General features: G+C 39.7%; 1 protein-coding gene across 3 annotated transcripts in view; it reads right to left on the bottom strand.

Annotated features, from left to right (window-relative positions):
- LOC123999724 (zinc finger and BTB domain-containing protein 16-A-like) overlaps nt 1-2,720 on the bottom strand; it is a 147,527-nt gene extending 144,807 nt beyond the window's left edge. For 2 of the 3 annotated variants that reach the window (XM_046305747.1, XM_046305749.1), the window contains exon 1: nt 2,626-2,720. The gene's annotated coding sequence lies outside the window, so the exon portion shown is untranslated. Of the gene's footprint in view, nt 1-1,646; nt 1,761-2,625 lie in introns of those variants that run through there. The other variant, XM_046305748.1, reaches the window with a different exon arrangement.
- Nucleotides 2,721-11,508: the final 8,788 nt, after the last annotated feature.

The raw sequence follows: 11,508 nt of genomic DNA, 5'->3' as shown, positions 1-11,508 counted from the left end.
TATCAATAGCTAAATAACACAAGTCAAACGCCAAGCAGACCAAATCACCCTTATTAAACTAAATTAAAATCTTTAAAAAAAATACCCCATCTTTTCCCACTCAATGTATAGTTATGTGAAACATGAACAGCAACAAATATGGACCACTGAGAGCCTTGCAACACCCTAGTCTTTGTTAGAATGCGTTGATGCTTGGTTCACAAAGACCATCAACACCCATTCTGAAATGAAATGGCATCTTATTCAGTATTCTTATCACAGAGAAGAGCAGTGAGCACAGAAGGGAGCGAGCAGCGTGCCAGGAATAGTTGGAACAGAGGATGTCGCAAAAAAAAGAAAACGCCATGTAGCGCCAACAAGATTATATTACATACGCCAAAGAAACGCACGAGTCATTGCTTTGGACACCTCTTTAACTTGGTTACGTAATATAAATTGCTCTACACGACTACAATTCTATTGTAATCTGATCTGAAAATACAATTTATTAAAAGAAGCGCAGGTTTATACTAGGACAGAATAGTTTCCATTACTGATTTTACTTGGAATGTACCTGGTTTTAACGTCTATGGAATGTACAGTAGGCTAGGCGATCAATGATTTGAATGCATGTTGGCATGTCATTGCCCGCTCTCACAAAATATTAGACCAGATGAGGAATAACCTGTCATGTAATAATATTAAATGATGATATAATCACCGTTATTATTATAAATATAAAATGTTATTTCTGTAGCCTATTACAATTAACATGATTACCCAGGGTCGTTACAGTAGCTTATACTCATTTTAGGCAAGTCATTTTATAATTTACATTTTCAAATATTCCATTAGAGTTAATCAAGAATCAGAAACGGTAGGCTACAGACCTTTTCAATTTTTCCGAAAGGATATCGATAAAGAGCGCAGATTAAAATCGATTAATTTATGCTAACATTATGCATCCGCAATTCCTAAACAGGTAGACAATGCTAACAATATACTCAGTGGCTCTCATAAAAATGAAGTCAACAGTTGGCAATCGTTGGAAATACTCAATGAAAATTCTATTCAATTTCAGATAGCCTATATTACAGAGGAGTTTAAGACTGTATACATTTGGTATTGATAGGAGTGATGGAAGTCCAACAAATGACAACAAATGTTACTTTATGACACGAATAACAATTTATCGCTAATTTATGACCCAGTAAATAGGTCCATGTCTATAGCGCTCCGTAATTAGCTTAGTGCCCCAGGTTTACCATAGGAAACAATCGAAAGTTGCCTAATAAGGATAGGTAACGTAAAGCCCACAAATTGTATGAGGAACTGGATGGATTAAGACAGTGCGTCGGGACGGCGCGTTAATGTCACCAAATAATTTCACGCACTCGTGTGATCAGACACCATTGAAGGGTTAATTATTATTTTCAATCAATAGGTTATGCTGTATTGACAGCATATCAACGCCAACATAACGCAATCATACGAGAACCCTCTAAGGACCAACTGTATCCACGAAGACAGTTGTCTGTCCGAAGCGCGCATCTCTTTAGCATTATGTTCAATGCGTCCTGATGTTTAAAAATCTGAGACAATAAAAACCTAAGCTCGTGGAAGTCGTATCCAAACACATTTTGCTCAAGAACAAACAGTATACTCACACTTCTCTCAACAGAGTCTACTAAAGTACATAAGGTCGAATGAGACCCAAATACATTGTTGCAACCGGGACTGGTTGCAACAATGATTAAATTCACTAGCCTGCTATTCTGATTAGCACACAGGTGGAATCGTTTGAAGTGAAATCATTACAGCTTGAGAGCATTTTATTTGGACATGTCATTATGATTGAGCTTGAAGAGATAACCCATATCGACAGCAATTCAATTTGCCATTCCATCTATAAACAATGTTATATTTATTTGCGTCAAGAAGAGGCAATATTTCATTAAGAATCAAGGAATAAGCAACAGTCGACCAGTTATCTATGTGGGTCTCTGGTGTAGGCCTACAATTTACATCAGTCAGTGAATAAATAGATGGACACAGTTCAGATTATTGCCCTTGTGTTTAAGATGATTTGTCATCACCGCTGCACGAGCTCTTCAAGTGCGTCATTTGTTCGCTTTTTAAAACTTCCAGGAATATAAGAGCGGCATAAGGTGTCAGTGTACTGTATTCTCATTTCAACAGAAACACTATTTTCAGAATAAACCACATGGACGAACGTCATCCTGTCTGGTTCGCAATGTAAGCCTCAGACCTCACGTTCTCCTGTTGCGATCTCCCGAATACTAAAACAGACAATTACGTCAACCTAACATCTTTACATGGCCAATGAAGCCCAAGTGTTCATGAAAACTTAAACACATTTCGTCCGCTCAGACTTTTGGCTTTATTTGACAGCTAAATACATGCAATTTAAAACACTTCAGCGCAAACAGGAATTGATACATCAACTTTCCTTGCCACATTGTAGCGCTATAGGAACTGTAACTTGATGAGGGTTGAAGTGAGGATAGCAAACATACTATTAAAGCATTCACAATATTAGAGTACACAGGAAAAACAACTGTAAGCATGCAGAGAAGCGGGTCTGTCACTGCAACATGAAAGCTGGGCGCCCATATCAGTACTCACCTAAATTGCACGTTTTGATTCCGAATGTGTGGTTATTGGGCTACAGCATAGTAACGCAGTTCACAGTGCCCGCTCTCACACGCACTAACTCCTCTGTTCTTTCGGGTTAGCAAATCAACACAATGGTGACGTCAACGAACCGAGTCACTCTTCCCTCTCTTGAATCCATGCAAACACTGCGAAAGTGAGACACCTAGGGGGCTGCCGATTTTTTTTGTACGTGTAGGCAGTAGGGGAATTATAGGAACTGATACAATTATCAGCGATGGTGATAATAGGTTATTGTATTTTTCTTTATTTAACTAGGCAAGTCAGTTAAGAACAAATTCTTATTTTTAATAACGGCCTAGGATAAGTGCCTTGTTCAGGGGCAGAACGACAGATATTTACCCCGTCAGCTCGGGGATTCGATCTAGCAACCTTCGGTTACTGGCCCAACGCGCTTACCACTAGGCTACCTGCCTAGAGTAATCTTCTAAATCTGAACATTTTAAAAGTCGAAATCATTATGTAATTAGGTAACCCATATAGTAAGAGGAAATTAACAAGTACATGTAGAATATTGAGGATAATTGTCCAAGAAAGTGTATGAATAATGAATATAAATATTTACTGATGAAAAAATAGATATCCATCTACTTTATCAAAATATAACATTTATATTCCTTTTATTTTGTCCCACCAGTGCCACTTGATTATAGGTTGTGTTTTTACAACTTGTTGGCTTGTAGCCAACAGGCGTTGAGCTGTCTACAGTAGGTCTATTGGGAGTTACAAGGTATAGGCTGCTGTATGCACTAAAACACACTCAATGCTACTGTATCCGTACAATAATAACAACTGACCAATTGTGTTTTAAACTGCGATGGGAAAACTTGTTTTATACTGTAATAGCCCCTAGGCTATAACTAGTTGTGCTGGACCAAGAAATACCAGTCTGTATGTGTGTTACATAGTATTTGCATTTTAACATGCATAGCCAGGCACACAATAGAGAAGGTGGGCCTATCATTTTTTTGAAAGGACACAGTATTTTGCTAATTGTGGTAGCAATATTTTTGTCATTTTCAAACTTTTTCAAAATTTTGTTTATATGAATTGACTACTGCAAGATGCTGCCAACCCCTTATGGGAAGAACGTGGTTGTCATTAACTAAACCAAAATCATAACATATTCTATTATTTACCTAATAGTCAAAATGTCCCCGGAATTGTGTGCAGAAAATAGTTTCTCATTAGTTACATTTAATATCTAGCTAGCATGTTGAATCCCCTCACACAAAACATGCCACAAGCAACAGGTCTGTCATCTCATACTGACCAATGGTTACATTGCAAAAATATATTAAGATGGGAAACATGAGATAGATGTGGATCGTAAGTAGAGTATTTTAATGTGCAGCGGTGCATGGAGAGTTTTTAGCTCCATCTGTGTGAGGATCACAGAGTGCTTCATCACCTTCGAGCTGCATGCTGTGCTGGCTTACCCATGGATAAAGAAAAAAGGCACTGCCTTAATCTCCATTTAATCCCCATTTTACTGGGGGAAAGGAAATAAAGTGGTAAATTATAAAACTATATCATTATCACTGCACTACAAACAATACAGAGGTTGCTGTTAAATGTTCAACTCTAATGTGATATGGACTTGCCAGCACATGGTGTGACTCTGCAACTGTCCAAGCAAATGGTTGAGTGGTAATTTAAAGGGTGAGTTCACCCAAATTACTAAATGATATGTTGGTTTCCTTAACCTGTAAGGAGTCTATGGAAAAGGTGTGACAACAATCCATGCTTGAGTTTTGCTTACCTAGCCCCTGTTTCAAATGCAAACTTTTTAGCATTTGTGTTGCAAACCAATACAAGTCAATGGATTTCACGGTGCATTCGGAAAGTATTCACATTTTGTTATGTTACAGCCTTATTCTAAAATTGATGCATTTTTTCCCCCTCATCATTCTACACACATTACCTCATAATGACAAAGGATTACAGCCTCAAGTCTTCTGGGGAAGGCACTACAAGCTGGGCACACCTGCATTTGGAGAGTTTATCCCGTTCTTCTCTGCAGATCCTCTCAAGCTCTGTCAGGTTGGATGGGGAAAATTGCTGCACAGATACAGTGCCGTGCGAAAGTATTCGGCCCCCTTGAACTTTGCAACCTTTTGCCACATTTCAGGCTTCAAACATAAAGATATAAAACTGTATATTTTGTGAAGAATCAACAACAAGTGGGACACAATCATGAAGTGGAACAACATTTATTGGATATTTCAAACTTTTTTAACAAATCAAAAACTGAAAATTGGGCGTGCAAAATTATTCTGCCCCTTTACTTTCAGTGCAGCAAACTCTCTCCAGAAGTTCAGTGAGGATCTCTGAATGATCCAATGTTGACCTAAATGACTAATGATGATAAATACAATCCACCTGTGTGTAATCAAGTCTCCGTATAAATGCACCTGCACTGTGATAGTCTCAGAGGTCCGTTAAAAGCGCAGAGCATCATGAAGAACAAGGAACACACCAGGCAGGTCCGAGATACTGTTGTGAAGAAGTTTAAAGCCGGATTTGGATACAAAAACATTTCCCAAGCTTTAAACATCCCAAGGAGCACTGTGCAAGCGATAATATTGAAATAGAAGGAGTATCAGTCCACTGCAAATCTACCAAGACCTGGCCGTCCCTCTAATCTTTCAGCTCATACAAGGAGAAGACTGATCAGAGATGCAGCCAAGAGGCCCATGATCACTCTGGATGAACTGCAGAGATCTACAGCTGAGGTGGGAGACTCTGTCCATAAGACAACAATCAGTCGTATATTGCACAAATCTGGCCTTTATGGAAGAGTGGCAAGAAGAAAGCAATTTCTTAAAGATATCCATAAAAAGTGTCGTTTAAAGTTTGCCACAAGCCACCTGGGAGACACACCAAACGTGGAAGAAGGTGCTCTGGTCAGATGAAACCAAAATTGAACTTTTTGGCAACAATGCAAAACGTTATGTTTGGCGTAAAAGCAACACAGCTCATCACCCTGAACACATCATGCCCACTGTCAAACATGGTGGTGGCAGCATCATGGTTTGGACCTGCTTTTCTTCAGCAGGGACAGGGAAGATGGTTAAAATTGATGGGAAGATGGATGGAGCCAAATACAGGACCATTTTGGAACTAAACCTGATGGAGTCTGCAAAAGACCTGAGACTGGGACGGAGATTTGTCTTCCAACAAGACAATGATCCAAAACATAAAGCAAAATCTACAATGGAATGGTTCAAAAATAAACATATCCAGGTGTTAGAATGGCCAAGTCAAAGTCCGGACCTGAATCCAATCGAGAATCTGTGGAAAGAACTGAAAACTGCTGTTCACAAATGCTCTCCATCCAACCTCACTGAGCTCGAGCTGTTTTGCAAGGAGGAATGGGAAAAAATTTCAGTCTCTCGATGTGCAAAACTAATAGAGACATACCCCAAGCGACTTACAGCTGTAATCGCAGCAAAAGGTGGCGCTACAAAGTATTAACTTAAGGGGGCTGAATAATTTTGCACGCCCAATTTTTCAGTTTTTGATTTGTTAAAAAAGTTTGAAATATCCAATAAATGTCGTTCCACTTCATGATTGTGTCCCACTTGTTGTTGATTCTTCACAAAAAATACAGTTTTATATCTTTATGTTTGAAGCCTGAAATGTGGCAAAAGGTCGCAAAGTTCAAGGGGGCCGAATACTTTCGCAAGGCACTGTATTTTCAGGTCTCTCCAGAGATGTACGATCAGGTTCAAGTCTGGGCTCTGGCTGGGCCACTCAAGGACATTCAGAGATTTGTCCTGAAGCTACTCCTGCGTTGTCTTGGCTGTGTGCTTAGGGTCGTTGTTCTGTGTGCTCTGGAGCATTTTTTCACCAAGGATCTCTCTGTACTTTGCTCTGTTCATCTTTCCCTCGATCCTGACTGAAAAACATCCCCACAGCATGATGCTGCCATAACCATGCTTCACCATAAGGATGGGGCCAGGTTTCCTCCAGACGTGACGCTTGGCATTCAGGCTAAAGAGTTCAATCTTGGTTTCATCATACCAGAGAATCTGGTTTCTCATGGTCTGAGAGTCCTTTGGGTGCCGTTTTTCCAACTCCAAGTGATCTGTCATGTGCCTTTTACTGAGGAGTGGCTTCCATCCATCTGGCAACTATCATAAAGGCCTGATTGGTGGAGTGCTGCAGAGATGGTTGTCCTTCTGGAAGGTTCTCCCATCTCCACATAGGAACTCTGGAGCTTTGCCAGAGGTACCATTGGGTTCTTGGTAACCTCCCTGACGAAGGCCCTTCTCCCCTAATTGCTAAGTTTTGCCGGGAGCCAGCTCTAGGAAGAGTATTGGTGGTTCCAAACGTTTTCCATTTAAGAATGATGGAGGCCACTGTGTTCTTGGGGACCTTCAATGCTGCAGAAATGTTTTGGTACCCTTCCCCAGATCTGTGCCTCTACACAATCATGTCTCGAAGCTCTACTGGCAATTCCTTCGACCTCATGGCTTGGTTTTTGCTCTGACATGCACTGTCAACTGTGGGACGTTATATAGACAGATGTGTGCCTTTCCAAATCATGTCCAATAAATTTAATTTACCACAGGTGGACTCCAATCAAATTGTAGAAACATCTCAAGGATGATCAACGGAAACAGGATGCACCTGAGTTCAATTGGAGTCTCATAGCAAGGGGTCTGAATACTTACCGTGTATGTAAATGAGGTATTTCTGTTTTTTATTTTTTAAACATTTGTATTATGGGATATTGTGTGTTAATTGATGAGGACACAAATTTATTTTAATCAGTTTTGGAATAAGGCTGTAACTTAAGAAAATGTGAAAAGGGGAAGAGGTTTAAATACTTTCCAAATGCACTGTATATTAGCGTTTTCACACTTCACGGCTAACTGTCCATCTTTAAAAGTCAAATGCAGCCGTTTTTATCTCAATATCAAATCATTACTGGGTAACAAGTACCTTACTGTAATTGTTTTTAATAAACATTGTCAAAAATGGAGAAGAAAAATAGCTGTGTTGTTAGGGTTTGACCGGGGTAGGGCATCATTGTAAATAAGAATTAGTTCTTAACTGACTTGCCTAGTTAATTAAAGGTTAAATAAAATACATTTAAAAATGTACCTGCCTTGATAAACCCAAATCCGACCAAAGCCGGACATTTTGTCTTTTAAACAGATAATCAGAGCATTATCATAATTATCAAAATGATTCCAACACAGAATAAATAAAACACAGATTTTTGTCCTTTTATAAACATGGGAGAGAGTGGATTGGCTGTCAAACTTAATCTGGGGGACAAAATGTGAAAGAAAAAAATATCAAAGAATCTTGAAACCCTTTCAGTTTGTTTTCTAAATTAAGTTATTTTCCTCACCGTGGTTGGGGCTTAGCCATTTCTGATCTTGCATTTGTTCACGAGTGTCTGAAATCATTCATTTCCTCATGTCATTTGTTTGTCTAGTCATTTCATAGACCATTGGGTCAGTATCAATATGGCTGACGAGTGTCAATGTTTCCACCTCAGAAATGGTTTCAGGTGTGCACGCACACACACATGCACGCACACACGCACACACACACACACACACACACACACACACACACACACACACACACACACACACACACACACACACACACACACACACACACACACACACACACACACACACACACACACACACACACACACACACTGAGACTGAATGGCCTTTTTTTTTACACTTGTATAAATCTGGGGGCTTCTCCGAGACTGGAGCCTGCCTCTCTGACCCCTGACCCCAACCTCTGACCACCAGTGGATTTAGTCCTAAACACATTGCCGTTCACATGTGCTAAAGTCAACTACTCTTTCTCAGTGACTCTTCTCTAAAACCAACAACAGTATGAAATCAAAAATAGTAACGAGCAACATATCTTACTTACTTACTTAATTTCGTAAAACAAAAATAAATGTCTTCTCTATTTACCAATCTCTATCTTGCTACACCATACTTTCGTGTGGAATTTACTTTTAAAACAAGCATTTCCCGGGTTTATGTACAGGGATAGCCACAAGACAATAACATAACATTGTCTTTGCATTTCTACAATTTACATGAAAAGCTTGATGTTGTCCTATATTTTTTATTTAATTTAACTAGGTAAGTCAATTAAGAACAAATTCTTATTTACAATGACAGCCTAGGAACAGTGGGTGAACTGCCTTGTTCAGCGGCAGAATGACAGATTTTTACCTGGTCAGCTCAGGGATTCGATTTAGCAACCTTTCGGTTTCTGGCCCAATGCTCTAACCACTAGGCTATCTGCCACCCCAAATTGCACTATAATCTAAAATCAAACAATAATCTATCAAAAAACCAACACTCAAAATGTATATTTGTTTGTCGAGTTGGTTGCAGAATTGCTTGTAGGCTATTCAAATCAAATCAAATTGTATTAGTCACATGCGCCGAATACAACAGTGAAATGCTTACTTACAAGCCCCTAACCAACAATGCAGTTTCACTGTCCTTCCTTTAGTAATAGTGGTCTTCTTCCTTTAGGTTAGGTTAATGGGTGACCTAGGTGTTTTGTTTACCAAGTGCATATTTACCCATCCATTCTAAGGCTTCAGCCTTCACCTGGCTGGTCAGTAGACAAAGTGCCTCAGTTAAGATGATCCCTAATCAATACGGTTCGTCTTGTCAGACCAGAAGAATGGCAGTTGTACCAACAAGGCTGCTTGGTCAGTTTCAGGTGACAAGTATAATGACCTTAGTTGAGGAAGTATTCTTAAGAACTATAATAATGTTGCTGAAACATGATCAGTGCGTTTTGACAATGTTGGCAACAGGGAAACTATAAAAGCACTCTGTAAAAGTCTGGAAAATAAAAGCCTATTGTCCTCACCCCCAACATTTTCAGAAAGTTTCCGTTCTCTATCACCACTCAGCTCGATCGTCCAAATCTCACTCTGACCATTAGATAAACTGTCACAATATGCATGTCATATTTTGTGGAAATAGATATGGGTTAATAACTAATTAATGAAGTTCCGTCATCATATGTCTGGATAACATTGTCTGGATGTGCAAACGTCTGGGCTGAGGCCTGGGGAAAGAACCAATCAGCATTGGCTTAAAAAACAAAACAAATAAAGTCTGAAAAAGACTACGGGTTGAAAGTTTGTAATATAAGTGGGTTTGGAAAGAGATCAGAGCATTTATTGACTATATTACTCATAGTGGTGTTATGAAAGTTAAACCCTGGATGTAAGTAGACAGTTGTCCAATCCACATAGGCATGTAGGCAGATGCCAATGAAAGGCTAGTTCAGTTCAAGACACTATGTTGAGGTGAGGGAGGGTATTGTGTCTGTGTTCATGTCTGTTTGTGCATGGCTACACGAATATCCAGTTAGGGGTTAGAACCGCAGATCAGTTTGTCTTCCTGACTGCGACAGACCAAGTTGGGTGTTTTCAGCGTTCCATCCAGAGCATGGTATTTCTCTATTTATACCAACACTACATGATGACTCACTACTGCTTTGAACACTGGCTCCCAAGAAGAGATTAGAAAAGAGGAACGCTAATAATGAAAAGATCATAAACGACAAAAAAGGACAGAGCGATAACGTTCTCTAATACACTCACACTGTCGTCTTCTCGGGTACAGTAAATCCATACCTGTCTCAGTATAGTTTATGATATCAATTCACTTCCCTGACCAAACTTCTCTGCTTTAAGCGGTCTCACCCACCTAATTAAATAGATCATGTAATAGGTCTCCATGGTCTCACCATCATGCCTCCATCCATGTGAGGGAGGGGGAAGAGGAGACTCAACTGACCCCACACTGTTGTCAAGATTGTACAGCGCCGTAGTTTCAATAACGTTTCTCAAATATGCCTTTCTTATTGAATTCCCCACACTAATTAACCACAGGAAGTGATTTCCTTTGTCTTTGACAGGTGATAGGCAGACAGAGGGACTGGAGAGCACCAAAACAACGCCAAACCCACGCCAAACCCAGATAATTGCTTCATTAATAATTAACATATTTAAACCCATTTAAACATTTCACTGGTGTTAGCTGAGCTCTTTGGCTGGTTGGACTAAGCCAATCAGGGAACAATAAATGCGCTCTGAGGGGATATAACTCAAGAAAGAAAAATTATTCTCCCAGGGCTCTCACAGACTGAGGCACTGAGATGTCTTTAGGTTTGACTGTACGCTGGTACTACAAAGACAACGGTCCAATGGGAGCGCCTCACCAAGGCGATGGTTAGGAATGTGGCCTATCCAATAAATAGGGAGTTTTCGGAAGTTCAACCAGAGAGACTGATTAACCATGTGACTAATTAGTCAGCACCATAGCACCCTGATTCAATGCACATCATTTGAAAGGACCCATGCCTTCCCAACTCTAAGCTGTTCCTGTGTTTGTGTTCCAGATAATTCTCATACGTATGACATTTACATTTTTGTCATTTAAATCGATTGTGATGACCCGGTTGAACTAACTCAAAAACTGCAAGGACAATGCATTGCCCTTGAAATGTTGCATTATAACTACAGATCTATAACTACAGATCTATAACTACAGATCTATAACTACAGTTGAACGTTTTTCAACCAAATATGACAGTAATTGGACCAATAGTTTCTTATAGTAGTTATTGTCTTTCAGTGGTGGCATGGGCCTTGTAAATGCCTGCTAGTGTTCCAACAGACTAATTACTGTTTTAGTGAGAGCGCCACACTAGAATTATGCCCAGAGAGAGAGAGAGAGAGTCAATTAGCAGCTGTTATGATCTACGATAAGCCTGAAAATTAGCCACTTGTTGCATCTGTTGCATGGATGA

This window comes from Oncorhynchus gorbuscha, linkage group LG16 (assembly GCF_021184085.1).
Source record: "Oncorhynchus gorbuscha isolate QuinsamMale2020 ecotype Even-year linkage group LG16, OgorEven_v1.0, whole genome shotgun sequence".
NCBI classification, from domain to species: Eukaryota; Metazoa; Chordata; class Actinopteri; order Salmoniformes; family Salmonidae; genus Oncorhynchus; species Oncorhynchus gorbuscha.
This window is presented reverse-complemented; position numbering and strand designations above follow the sequence as displayed.